This window comes from Dipodomys ordii, unplaced genomic scaffold, assembly GCF_000151885.1.
Source record: "Dipodomys ordii isolate 6190 unplaced genomic scaffold, Dord_2.0 Scaffold17, whole genome shotgun sequence".
Lineage (NCBI taxonomy): Eukaryota > Metazoa > Chordata > Mammalia > Rodentia > Heteromyidae > Dipodomys > Dipodomys ordii.
This window is the reverse complement of record NW_012267233.1, coordinates 25078298-25092854: the sequence shown is the minus strand read 5'-3', so window position 1 is coordinate 25092854 and position 14557 is coordinate 25078298. Positions and strand designations below refer to the sequence as shown.

Below are 14557 nucleotides of genomic sequence, written 5' to 3'. Positions count from 1 at the left end.
GCTAGCCTTGAGCTGAAGAGCTGAGGGACAGTGCCCAGGCCCAGAGTTCAGGCCCCACGACCGGACCCAAAAAATAAAAATAAAGAGTAGCTTAAACTGGGTGCCGATGGCTCATGCCTGTAATCCTAGCTACTCAGGAGGCTGAGATCTGATTATCTCGGTTCAAAGCCAGCCCAGGCAAGAAAGGCCATGATGACTCTTATCTCCAATAAACCACTCAGAAAACCAGAAATGGTGCTGTGGCTCAAGTGGTAGAGCGCTAGCCTTGAGCTGAGGAGCTGAGGGACAGCGCCCAGGCCCAGAGTTCAAGCCCCTCTTAGACTTAAGAGTAGCTTAAGTCTACAATGAATCCAAAACAAAATCTGATTGAGACTCTATGCCTTTGAACAAAGTCTCATTTGCCATCTTTCCTAAGTTTCACCACCAGAGTAAACAGGGGAGAGTCATAATGGCCTTCATTGTGTTTCAAGGACTCACCTTAGAGGGCTGTTGATTATTTGAGGGTATTGAGGCTGGCAACCCTTTGTGCCACAGATCGTGCAAGGGGCAGAATCTAATATCGCTGCTTGGGAGGGTCAGTTATTTTCCAGAGTTCTTCCATCTGCTTTACAGTACTTATTTCCTTAGTCATTATCTGCCCAATACCACTATTTGCCATCCACCAAGTGATTTAGGAATGGGAGCGCTATTGCCCACATCTATTAAACTTTCTGTGTGTGCTTGAAAGCGATTAAGGGTGTTCTAACCTATGTTGCCAGTTGTAGAATAGTAAATATTCAAAGAATAATCTTACCACGTGAAGTACTTCTGGCTGGGTAAGTGCTTGCTTAGGTTGCAGCACTGCCCAGGTAATTACCAGGTAATAAGGCAGGATCGTTTGCCTGTGTTGGGACAGAATAGGCAAGAAAAATTACTAGATACAGAGTAGGTTCTACTGGGCATCTCTCAACTTGTCTTAGGTTTTTTGTTTGTTTATTATTCTTAAAAGGAAATGCCAGTGTGTATTCCTCTCACACAAGCCGTAAAAGGAAAGCTCAAAAGGACAACTGCTATAGATTTTTTATTTTTTATCCAACATTTATTATATCCAGGCTTGCTTCATATACTAACCCATCTAGTCATCATAAGAGTCACATGAGATTACTTTTTTTTTGTGAAAATACCATACAGAGGGGTTACAATTACATGGGCAAGATATCGAGTACATTTCTTATCAAGCACTGTTGTTTCCTCCTTTGTTTCCCCTTCCCATCCCTTCCCATCCCCCCACCCCCCCACCCGATCCTCTCCCCCCACCAAATTTGTAAAGTTCCTTTTTCGACATAGCGACTTGTACATCTCATTGTTGCAATGGGTCCACCTGTATCCCTATTTAAACGATTTGTTTTTTCCCTTCCCCTCCACTAATTATACCATCATCAAATACAGTGAAAGCAGGGGTTATCCGTGGGGGAGGAACATACAAAGCAACAAAGAAATCATCTTATAAATATGTTAGAAACAATTGCATGAAAGAAAATAAATTTGAATACTTATCTTGGGGTTCATTTCCCTAACATCAACTTACATGACCGTTTCTGCTTGACTCAGATGTACACTGGTTATTGATATAGTTTTTAAAAAAAAACAAGTAGAGTTTACTGACTATCATGAGAAGATTGTCATCTACACTTGGTTAAAACCATAGTTCAGAAAATGAAGGATGAAGGATGCACATAGCATGCTTGGCATCAATCCTCAATATCTGGTAGAGAAGATCATTGGGATGCAAATTCACAAGCATCAGTACTGGAAAGAAGAGTGCTTTGGGCTTACAGATGCTTCAAATTCAACCTGAGAAGGTTGTCCTTGCTGAATTTATTAAAAATAAAGACTTCAAGTACGTCCATGTTGGGGGCACTTGACATGAGGCTGATGGGTACTGTAATTGATTGCTACAAGTATCTGAAGCCTTTGTACAACGGCTATCAAAAAATCAAGAGCCAGAACAGAAATGGAGAGTGTGCACTGATGCTTGTGGATGAGTTCAATGATGAACTAGTGCCCAGTAGGAGAGTCTGTGAGATCATTCTTGCTCAACTACAGAAACGCTGTGTGCTAGAGGAGGCTGAGCCACGGGAACCTCAAGTGAGTTTTCTAGAAGATGACATGGATGGTGTAGAGTCCAGTGAAAAGGAGGAAGAAGAAGAGAAACTGGAAAGAGTGCCACCACTGATTGCTGCCAGGCCTGGACAAGCTATGTGGGCTCATCCAGAAATTAGAATCAGTCACCCCAAAGAAGTAACCCACCCCCACCAAGAAAGGCATGGGAACAAGAGTCCAAGACAGTACCCAAGCAGGTCCCCATGTTCCACACACACATCCTGCTCCAAATCCCCTGGTTGTCACCATAGTCGCAGACATAGGAGCCACTCAATGTCTCCTGAAAGGTGTAAGAAAAGCTACAAGATGAGCTGGAGAGGGACTGAGTAACAGATTCCATTTGGTTTTGGTCCAAATGGGCCCCTGTGGATCTGAGGTTATCTGTTCAGACGGTGAGATTAAAATCTGCTCTCCAGGCAGCTATAAGAATATTTTAGTTTTTTCTTACCAGGTTTTTTTAAATATTTTGTCATTTTCTATTTTTTTTCTGGACAAAAATACTTTTTTGTTTCAAATTTTTTATTGTGATTAAGTGGTTACATAATTTCCCAAATTCCACAGTATTGTGGGATAGTGAAGCTTAGTTAAAGTCACAAACACATTCTGACCTTCATAGGACAAATTGTCTATCATGGTCTATAACATTTATGAGTTCTATGAGCTTTGCAATACAGTTATTTCTTCCACATTGGGTGATATGTACATTTCTTTTGTTTTGTATAACATCAGCTGTTCCCTCTTTCCCACTTGTTCCCTCCCTCCCATCGCTGCCATTGAGTTGCTTAGTTCATTTTGTTTTGTCGTTTTCTTAAATGAAAGAGGGGCTGAGTTTTATTATCTCTTTTTCAAGAGTAATCAACATCTTTGAGGGATGTTTCCTAAAGTCAGTTTTTGACCAAACCAGCTGGGGATATGAATGAGAAGGAAGGGATGTGGCCATCCGGTGGCCCTTTCCCTTTTTGTTATTAAACTTATTTGCCCTTTTTTCTATACTTCGGTTTTTTTTTTTTTTTGTTTGTTTGCTCTAACATAAGAACTGCTTTGAAAATTCTGGGATTTGTGCTACTGCTAGATGTGTGGCTCACGTAGTAGAATATCTGCTTAGCAAAGGCAACAGTCCAAGTTCAAACTCCAGTACTGTTTAAAACAACGACTGCCAAATGTAATTAATTCTTAATTGAAAACTGGTTAGGAGAAGTTTTTCAATAATATAATATTCAAACAAGCATAGACTTCTTCCGGACTTAATTCAATTTCATTAAGTAGTTAAAAAAATAGTACTTAGCAGCCTTTACAGTTTTACTTACTTTGTTGCTGGGGCTTGAACCCAGGTCTTTGTGCTTGCTAGCTGAGCACTATACCAACTTTTTTTTTTTTTGGTCCAGTCATGGGGCCTGAACTCTGGGCCTGGGCGCTGTCCCTCAGCTCTTCAGCTCAAGTCTAGCACTCTACCACTTGAGCCACAGCGCCTCTTCCAGCTTTTTTTCTTATGTGGTGCTGAGGAATCAAACCCAGGGCCTCAGGCATGCAAGGCAAGCTCTCTACCACTGAGCCACCTTCCCAACCCCCACTATGCCATCTTAACACCCTTTATGCAGTACATTTTTATATAGTACCATTTGTTCACTCCCATAAGACTTGAATTCAAGCTTTAGATGCTCAGTCTTTATTCTACAAGTATTAACATCCAAGCCCAGTTATTCTTGGGTTTTGATCTGAGTTGCTTAACAGTAGTGTCATAACATCATAAAATTTTATATTAAGAAGAGAAAGCTTTTTTTTTTAGAGAGGCAGAGAATGAGGGTTCTGGTGGTAATGAAAATGATGTATTAATCTTAATAGGTTTGAGACAGCTATGGTGTATGATATAATTGGATAAATTTCAGATAGTCAGCAATAGGGATTAGAACTCAGCATAATAACCTAAGCAAGACTGTTTAAATAATATTTATATAAAATAGCTCAAGGAATGTAGGCATATGTGTGTGTGGAGTGAGGGAGAGAGAGAGAGAGAGAGTAAATAGCACCATAGGCAACATTTTTGATAAGAACAAGTTAACTATTTAATACTGGAATGAACCATTCACAAAGGTAGAAGAATTAGGAGTGGGTAAAAGCCAAATGATTTAAAGCCCTATAGACACTGATACTCAAGAGAATATTAATGTCTTAGCAAAGTTTCTTTGCTGTAAACACAATTCTTCCTTTCAAAATGGGGGAAATGGTTGAATGATTTCCTACAACTCTGGTTCTAGGAGGAAATCATTGGATGGCCAGCTGCTCTATTTGATCTAGCTTTTTGAGAAGTTTTATATGGTCATAGAAAGAACATGTTTGATGCTTATTATTGAACAATAGACTTTTGCAGCAATATTTAAGCAGGTTTTTTAAAAAAATATATTTGAACTTTCATGTTTTTCAATTATTTCTAATACCTGAATAAAAGTTATTGCCAAAAATTCATTTTATACCAATACTCCCTGCTTCTTAAGTCTTTTATATTTGAAGAGTTCTGTAAAATAAGTTTGCCAGTTGGTTTTATGCACATTTTGGTTGGTTGGTTTTGTACAGGGGATAGAACTCAGTCTCCTGATTTGCCAGGTAAGTGTTCAATTACTTGACCCTTATCCCAGTCCTTTTTCTTTTAGTTTGTTTATCAGATAGGGTTCTGCTAACTTTCCTTGGGGCTGACCTTAAACCTTGATCCTCCTGTCTCTTCCTTTAGGCCAATTGTGAGCCTCTGCACAGTACTTTCTAGTATCCAGATTGTTTGTCCTCCACAAATCATAATTGTCATCACTGATAATTATCTAGAGAGGTCAAGATTCTAATTTCTTCGTTGCTATTTTCATTTTCAAGTGGACAGAGACACACTTAAGCAAGTTTAGTGTGTAAAGTTTCCATACTGTTAACCCTATCATCAGAAGCAACAGTGCACAGATATCTCCTCCCATTATCCCACTACCAGATGGAAGCCGTTCATTTTTGGCAGTGTCTCATTATGTAGCCCAGGCCTGCCTGGAAACAAAGCTTGAGAGCCTTCTGCCTCTGTTTCCTAGGAAGCTGAGATTATAAGTGTATATTACTCCACTGTAGGATATTTAGTATTATAGGAACTAACATGTCCAGGTTTCAATGTTCCAGCGTAGGTATTGTTTGTTTGGTTGTAGTACTGGGGATTGAACCCAGGGCTTCACATATGCTAGGCATATATATATACTTGACTATTTGAGCCATACCTCCATCTATATTGTGACTTGTTTGTTTTTGATATCAGGTCCATTAACTTTGTCCAGGCTGGCTTGAACTCATAATCTTCTTGCTTCTTCCTCTTGAGAAGCTGGAATTACAGATGTTAAAAAGTATGCCCTGCTCCAATGTAATGATTGCTTATCAGGCTCTGGGATTCCTTGGTGGACTAAAATGGCCCATTGCTAGTTAATTATTATAAGACTAGACATGACTTAGGTTTCAGGTCAGGTAAACACGTGTGACAAGCAACTATCCTAAAAGAGAAAACCCAGACAACTTAGTGACACCACTGAGCCACAGTTCTGGTTCCTAACAGGGAGAGTTGCCTTGAGCTGCAACTCCTTATGGCTTCTTGAGGTCTTACTGAGATTTGTCAAGGTCGTCTCACTGAAAGGTACTCTGAGAATGACTAGAAAGAGGAAAACAAGGTGGGGAAACCTGGTTTTTCCAGCAACACAGGACAGCAGTATGTCCCCAGGTTTAATTATCCCTGCTCTCACAGGCGGAGCAGACATAGTACCCACAGAAGGGCAGAAAGGGCAGAAAGGAAATTGTGCCTTTGGGAATGTATCAGAAAAATCTAGGGCCTTGTTTATTACCAACAATCACAATCTATAGCCCCTATGCTGTTGTGGATATTAGCCTGCAAGCAATAGACAAGACAGGAATTAATGGAGAAATAGCACAAAAGAGCCAAAGGAGTGCCCACCTAAACATCTGCACAGCTGTTTCTAAGGAATCTGTCAGCTGCCATAGGAATCTGAGAGTAATGAAGGGAAATATAAAAGTAAAATTTCTTTTAGATAGAAAAATAGTTTCTCTCCAATAAATGAGAGTAGCTCTCTAATCACATTCACCATCTTAATCCTAAAAATCTCATTGTTCACATAAACACACACACACACACACACACACACACACACACAGAGTCAGCCACACAGGTTTTCACTCTGCACCAATTGCCAATACTTTTTGTCTACAGAAGCTGAGGGCAACAATTACTCACATATTTGTCTCGTTATCTACCTGCATCTTGCCATGTTATAAAAAGGACTAAGATAATCTAAGTGGATATGTGACAAGAATTTAAATTAGAAGTAGTGGGGAGGTGTCCAAGAAGATACAAAATCAAACAAGAAAAAAGACAGGAGCTGGAAGAGTGACAAAGCCTAATGCCTACAGATTCCTGCTAGTCACTACAGATTTTCCCATTTACTTCGGACCGAATCAGACTAGAAGCCCACTCACTTCCATAATTTCCATCTATGAAAAGGATTTCCAATCTGAATTAGAGGAAGAGCTAATAAAATTAGTCACTAGGCCCAACTATAGAATCTCAAACTGTAAATCTAAGGTGAGAATGTGGAGTTTACCATTGAGCGAGTTCCTACAGATCTCTGAGATGAAAGCAAAGGAAGCACTCGGGATCAGAATATGACTGTTATTTTGGAGGGTGTTGTTTGGTTGTTGTTCTCTGCAATATTGGACATTAGACCTTTCAAATTTTAATTAGGCAAGTGCTCAATCACTGAACTACATCCCTAGTCTTATGTTTTATGTGGGTCTCATTTACTTTGTTTGGCTGTACTCAGATTTGTGATCCTTTGGCCTCAAGTCTCCTGTGTAACTGGCATTACCATACATGGCAATGTGCCTTGCCAATGATCATTATTTTTAATATTAAAATCAGAGAGGGCTTTCCAAGAAGCAAGAGTTTGAAGACAGAAAAATCTCTTACAGAGATTCAAGAAAAGTTTCAGAGCTCCACACATTCTGTCACTTATAATAACCTTCCAAACAGATTATAAAACCTATTACCTAAAAATAAATGTACTCTTCACCTAACTTATGTATCTGTAACCCCTCTGTACATGCCTTTATAATAATCATTTATTTTTTTTGTCAGTCATGGTGTTTGAACTCTGGGCCTGGGTGCTGTCCCTGACTCTTCAGCTCAAGGTGAGCACTCTACCACTTGAACCATGGAACCATTTCTGGTTTTCTGGTGTTTAATTGGGGATAAGAGTCTCACAGACTTTACTGTCCCGGCTGGCTTTGAACCGTGATCCTTAGATCTCAGCCTCCTGAGTAGCTAGGATTACAGGTGTGAACCACAGGCACCCAGTAGTTTAAAAATTATTTAAAGCTATTTGGAATGTATTATGTTGAGATTTGGTGAAAACAGAGACAAGGGCAAACCATAATATTTCCCAGAAACTCGAGTTTCATCAGTTTGGCTTCAGTTAAAACAACTATCTACCAAGCAGAAAATTAAGAACCCTTTTAACAAACTTCTTAGTAAACAAACCAACAGGCTTCTTTAGACTTTGGTTTTGGAGGAATTATCTAGCTAATCTTATCCTTTAAAATAGATTCCTCCCCTAGTCTTGAATTAGGGTGGAAGGATGATACCTTGGAGCTGGGATGGATGCAAACTGTTGTCTGGGAAAATGAGACTGTTTTCAGCCAAAACCATCCCAAGTTCTCAGTATAGGAAAGTTCTCAGTAGACATGAACATTATTCTATCATGTAGCTCCATTCAATTCAATAGCAGAAGAAACTTGGATTTTATTGTATTTTTGCATCACTTGTTTTTTCTTTTGATTTTTCTTAAGTCAGTCCTAGGTGGTCTTATCCTTTTGCAGGATGATGTGAAATGGTTCTAGACAATTTATTTGTAGGCAATCACAAAGTTCTTGCTGTCAAATCCTCCTATAAGTGGCTTGAGAGGTTTTATGAATTATATTAAGAACTCAGTCACTCATTTACCAAGATTTACAGAAGATTTGCTGTCTGCCTAACCGTGGCCAGATGAGAGAGGAAGAACTGTTCTCAAGGAATTCCTAGTCATGCTTCCATAGAGCAGAGGTATATAAGAGAAAGGGAGAGGAGAAGATAGGAGGGGAGGGGAAGGAAGGGATTTGGAGACCTCCTTGCTGCTTGGAAAATCCCAAGCAGCTCTTCAGTTGCTACAATCCTGCCAGCCTTGAGCTCTGCTAGCTCAGGTGCCTCAAACAGTCGCCCTCAGAGGTCCTTGCCAGCAGTGGCCAAGTCAATATAATGTTTCCCTAGTATTGCTCCATGTATGACAAGCAGTATGTCCCTCCCTTGGATCTCTCCTCACAGACCACACTGACTCCACGGTTCACTCTTTCTAGAGAAAAGGTGGGCAAACAGTAGTGTGTGTAGGGTATTTGCATATGATTTTAGTAGTGGGTCCATTATTTGCAGAAGTACTGAAATGTATCAGTGGAAAAGTATTCTCAATTTTCTATGTTTTATGATTAGTGAACCACTTTAAGAAGCAGAAGCTGGAAGGCAGCTAAAATCTGTTAGATACACATTCTGGGCACCTATGGCTCTGCTTATGAGTTAATCCACAATACAGTCTATGATGAATTCTGTGTGTGTGTGTGTGTGTGTGTGTGTGTGTGTGTGTGTGTTTCGGTTTGGTTTTTGAAACAAGATCTCACTATATAGCCAGGCTGGCCTCTTACTTACAATCCTCTGGTCTCAACCTCCTGGAACTACAGGCATATGCCCCTGGGCTTGGCACTCCTTGGTTTTAATTTTTTGTAGTGGACCAAACCTACGTCCTTGTACATTCTAAACAAATGCTCTGAGTTACATACTCAACAACCCCTGCTTTTAATATTTTATTATTATCTATACTAGATTGTTAAATTCAAATATTGACTAAAAAGTTTATTGAAGAAAAAGTAAAATGTTTGGAAATAAGCATACTTAACATGATTTTCTATGTGCTGTTTGCCATCTAGTGTTCAGTTTGGGAACTAAAAATGGGTAGTATTTTCTCATCATGCTCATCCAGTGGCAAAGGGCTGATTCAAAATAACAATATTTTTTAATCAAATTGTAAGCCGAGCGCTAGTGGCTCATGCCTGTAAACCTAGCTACTAAGGAAGCTGAGATCTCAGGATCATGGTTCAAAGCCAACCTAGGTAGGAAAGTCCTTCCAATTAACCACCAAAAAGTCAAAAGTGGAGCTCTGGCTTAAGTGGTAGTTACTAGCTGTGACCAAAAGGCTCTGGGACAGTGCCCAGGACCTGAGTTCAAGCCCCAGAGCCAGTGCACACACACACAAAAAAAAATCAAATTGTACTATACAAATCTGAGATTTCCCCTACTGTCACTGTATTTGATTTTGGTACCCTGGTATTATATATATGTTTATCGGAATTAGGGAAGGGAAGGGGAACAAAAGAATTGTGAGACAAAGGACATGGGGGGAACCAATGTAACAGCGATATCCACAAGACAATATATTGGAAATAATTTGTACAACTTGGGGGGGGATTAGGGAGGAAGGGAAAGTGGGAGAAAAGTGAGGGAAGGGGTAACAAGTTTGATAAGAACTGTACATATTGGGGCTGGGAAGGTGGCTCAGTGGTAGAGCGCTTGCCTTGCATGTATGAGGCCCTGGGTTCAATTCCTCAGCACCACATAAGCAAAAAAGAAGCCGGAAGTGGCGCTGTGGCTCAAGTGGTAGAGCGCTAGGCTTGAGCTGAAGAGCTGAGGGACAGCGCCCAGGCCCAGAGTTCAGGCCCCATGACCAGTTCCCCCCTCCAAAAAAAAAAGAACTGTACAGATTACGCTAGTTATGTAACCCCTCTGTACCTCAAAAGTCTGAGATTTGTGGAGTTGGGTGAGTGGAAGAATGAGTTGGTTACTTGTAAGAGATAGTTTAATTCTTGAAAATGAAATGTTTTTCAGTTCTAGTTACCGACTAAAGTGTTCCTAGAACACTTTAGAAATACAAATGGTGAGGCACCAATCCAGAATGGCAGAGGTGGGACCTGAGCACATGGAAAGCCAAACTCTTGTACCAGCAAAAACTTAATCTATTAATAACACCTATGAACCTCAGCAAAAGGAAGATGATGAACTGCTCCTTGTTTAATATAGGGATCAAATATGATCAGGAATATCAAGTACTCAGAGTATTGCACGCTACATTGTGCACAAGAAATGCCCAAATCATTAACAAGTATCCATTGTGATGGAATATATTTTGAGGTATTTAAAAGGAAAAATTGTTTAAGGGATATGAACATTTAAATATTAGAAATTAGAATATATAGGGCCTGGGGCCCTATATGAAGTGGTAGTGCCTGCCTAGCAAGTCCGAGGCTCTGAGTTCATGCCCTTGTACTGTCAAAAGCAAAGAAAAAAAGAATGTGTTAACTCTTAGCCTCTTCCCCTCTACACTGCAGCAGCACAGGCTGATCTCTACTGCCCAAATTCACCACACCTGGCTATGTGGCTTTCTCCTTTTTTTTCCTATTTTTTTGAGGGGGGGTAGGGTGGGGGATAATGGGGATATATTAGAAATTGAATTTAGGGCTTGACACAAGCCAAACTCCCAACCTACATTTTCTTATCCAGTGCTGATATAAAGCACTTTAAGGCCTGGTTATTTTTCCATTATTCCAAATGTCTGTTATGGATACCTAATTCCCAGTTTTTCAGGAGACATTTCACTTATCTTGCTTGGGTTTAACGTCACCTGTGAATCAATTGAGGCAAGCGTGGTGACAGTAGATGTATCCGTGTGCTAGGCTGGTTATGGCTTATAAATATCTTTACAATTATTGGGAGGAAAAGATCTATTGTCACTATATACTATTCTGGGCAGACAACATCCCATGAAGCTCAGAGGAGTCTGTTGAAGAGCTGGCCTGTAAGTCCAGTTGGAGTGTTCAGTAGGAAAGTTCAGTGGATTTTATATTTAAAAAAAAAAAGAACCTGGCTATGAAACATTCCTGGCAGACTAGGAAAAGGCAAATATCAAATGACATGTTCTAATTTGAAAAGAGGAAGAGAATGTGTAAGAGTAGAAAATTAAATTTTGCTTGAGACACGCCAAGCTGACTCAAGGACTTTCAGAATGGAGCATCCAGGAAAGAGGTGGAAAGTCAGGGTAAGATTTTAAAAGGGCGGTTATAAAAACTAAAGGCATTAAGAAGGATGTGCTGGGCACCAGAGGCTCATGCCTGTAATCCTCCCTACTCAGAAGGCTGAGATCTGAGGATAGCGCTTTGAAGTGAGCTGGGGCAGGAAAGTCCTTGAGCCTCTAATCTCCAGCTAAGCACCCCACTCTAGGGACCATGTCTGTACCAAAGTCAGTGAATAAAAGAAACTGACAAGTGAAAATTCCAAAGTATGATTTTGAAATCAAAGAATAGAAAATGAGAATGAGCCGCAGGTTGAACAAGATAGTCAGACAATACTTCACTTGTGTGAATTAGGATATCACAGATGACTCCAAAAACAAGTATAGAAACATTAGAAAAATAGGATGTGCCCAACTAGAAATCATCCACATTTGTGTGGATGGAATTTTCCATATTTTTCAGTGCTTTTTTTTTTCAATGCTGTATAAGCACTGTAAGGCCATTCCTTAGTTTTGTATTATTTTGCTGCTGACAGACTTTTGATCTGTTTTACATTTAGACTGCTGCTAGGAACACGCTGCGCTGCCTTTTGTACACCACATGGTGCAATCAGTATCGTTCCTCTTTAATTTGGACATCCATTTTCTGAAAAGACCAACTGCTTACTTACTGCAGTATAATGGTGGCCTCTTTCCTAAAGGAAGGTTGTCTAGCCCTGTATCAGTATCACGGCTTTAATGATGGACTTCAGGTGGAAGTCTTCTAAATTTGTCTTCTACTTTCAGGTGGTTTCAGCTGTTTTTGACTCTATAGTTCCATATTTGTTATCAACCCTCTCAGCTAACCTCCTGCTGTAGTGTGGAAACTGAGTGCTCCTCAAAGGCCCATGTGGTCCCAGCCAGTGGTGGCGACACACAGCAGCGATCTCGGTACCTGGATTGCAAGTTGGAGACCAGCCTGGGTTAGACTGAAAATCTGTCTTAGGAAAACAAAAATGAAGGGATGGCAGAGGAAAAACAAAGGAGGAGGTAACAATGCTGGATAGGAAATGTACTCATTACTCATGTAACTGTAACCCCTCTGTACAGTATTTTTACAATAAAAAACATATAAAAAAATGAAACAACCACAACTTGAGGGAGTATGATGGGAGGGGTAAGGAAAAAGGAGGGAGGGAAGGCCAACAGGCACACAGGTCCACTGGTTCACAACTGAGGAGGTGGTGGAAGCCGTTATAGGTGTGGCATGGTGGGAGGAGGTTATGCCTTGAAGGGGGTCGTGGAAGTTGCCTTAATGCTCTACTACATTCTTTCCACTCTTGCTGCTCTGTCACAAGCCCAGAGTAGCAGTGCCACCCAACCATGGATGAGAGCCTCTAAAATTGCACACCAAAATGAGCCTTATCCTTTTATAAATTATCTTAGGTATTTTGTTAGAAAAACAAACACACTTCCCTCAACCAGTATTGAAATTCTGGCTGGGAATATATTAAATCTATAGGTCAATTTAGTAAAAACTGACACGTGAGCAATATTGACTATTGCCAAGCACAAATATGTTACATTAAGACCTTTTAAACTTTTTTCAGGAATGTCTTACAGGGTTTTTTTTTGGTGCCCAACATCTTTCATTAAAATAGGTCCCTCAGTATGTTTTTTATATACTGTAAATAGCATCTGCACTAAATGCTATCTGATGTGCTACTGCTTAGTTAAACATAGCTGCATTAACCTTATCTCTAGTCATATTACTAATTCTTTTATAGACTAGATTCTTTAGTAGACTTTGGGTTAGTTTTCCTTTATTTTACTTTATGCCAGTCCTGGGGCTTGAACTCAGGGCCTGGGCACTGTCCCTGAGCTTCTTTTGCTCAAGGCTAGCACTGTATCACTTAAGTCACAATGCCACTTCCAGCTTTTTGTATTTATGTGGTACTGATGAATCGAACCCAGGGCTTCATGAATGCAAGGCAAGCACTTTACCACTAAGCCACATTCCCAGCCCTGAGTTAAGTGTTAGTTGTGCCAATCAACCCTTCTACTTTGTTTCCCTGGCCTTTATTTAAGGTTAATGATATCCTTATAAGCAAACCCATAACCTACATCATAGGAATTTTAGTATATTTTCAAACACAGAATCATCAGATAGCTGAGGACGGTCAAAAGTGAAAGAGACTATGGAAAACAAACAATAATTCAGGAAATTGAGGAGACTGAAAGGGAAAATACAAGCAACAAGATAAAATTAGAGACTGGGGACTGGGGGTGTGGCTCAAGTAAGTGGTAGACTGCCCTGTTTAACAAGATCAAGACTATGAGTTCAAGTCCCAGCACTGCCAAATAAAGTATAACAAAATATACACTGGAATATCAATGAAATAAATATCAGTGAATAAGTTATTAGATGGCTTTGAAGATAAAGATATAAAAAGAAAGGCTAAGTCTATCTTACTCAGAACAAGCATTTCAAATTATTGTTGGACAGTTCATTTGTCAAGTAATCTTTTTCAATATCTAAAGAAATTTCACAAAACATCCAAATTGTACTTACAATAAAAAGATATAAATAAAAAGATATAAAAAAAATAAAGTGTTAAACTAGGAAAACAACATGAAAACAGTGGAGTATACTTTCTATCACAAATGTAAGTATTAATATTTTAAATGCATCACAAATGACTAACACATTTTAGACCATTAGTTCTAATAATGTAAATATTCAATAATGCTTTTTTAAAAAAATTTATTTATGACAGACTTAATTAAAATTGGAAAAATCCACCAGACTTAGTGTCAGAATTACAGTATGTTTCAAGTGTATGTAATTAACAGTACAAATTCAGTAACTGTAATACCCAAATCTCAGTATCTTATATTTAATGTATTACATATACAATAAAATAGCCCTTTGAGGACTATATGAGCACTTTTCAAATACAAGGCTTTATCCAATAGGCTCTTACATGCCTATATCCAAATTTATCTGCTCATATATCAAAGGACAAACATTACCAAAATTAATCCTTTAAAATGTCTCTGAACTATTATAATTTTCTTTTGGGGCTTAATACACCAAGGCTATTAAACAATTTAAAAAGGCAGCAGCAATGAAGTTAAATAAGGAGTATGGGAAGAAATCAAATAGCTCAATATTAGCAACAATATATTTGATAGCACAACAAATCTGTGTGACATTTTTACAATGTGACCACTGAATTTAGTACAATGTTATACTGCTTCTAGCTAAG

General features: G+C 39.3%; 1 pseudogene; it reads left to right on the top strand.

The window, feature by feature from the left end:
* Positions 1-1817: 1817 nt before the first annotated feature.
* On the top strand, positions 1818-2472 carry LOC105982738 (annotated as a pseudogene).
* The last annotated feature ends 12085 nt before the right edge of the window (positions 2473-14557 follow it).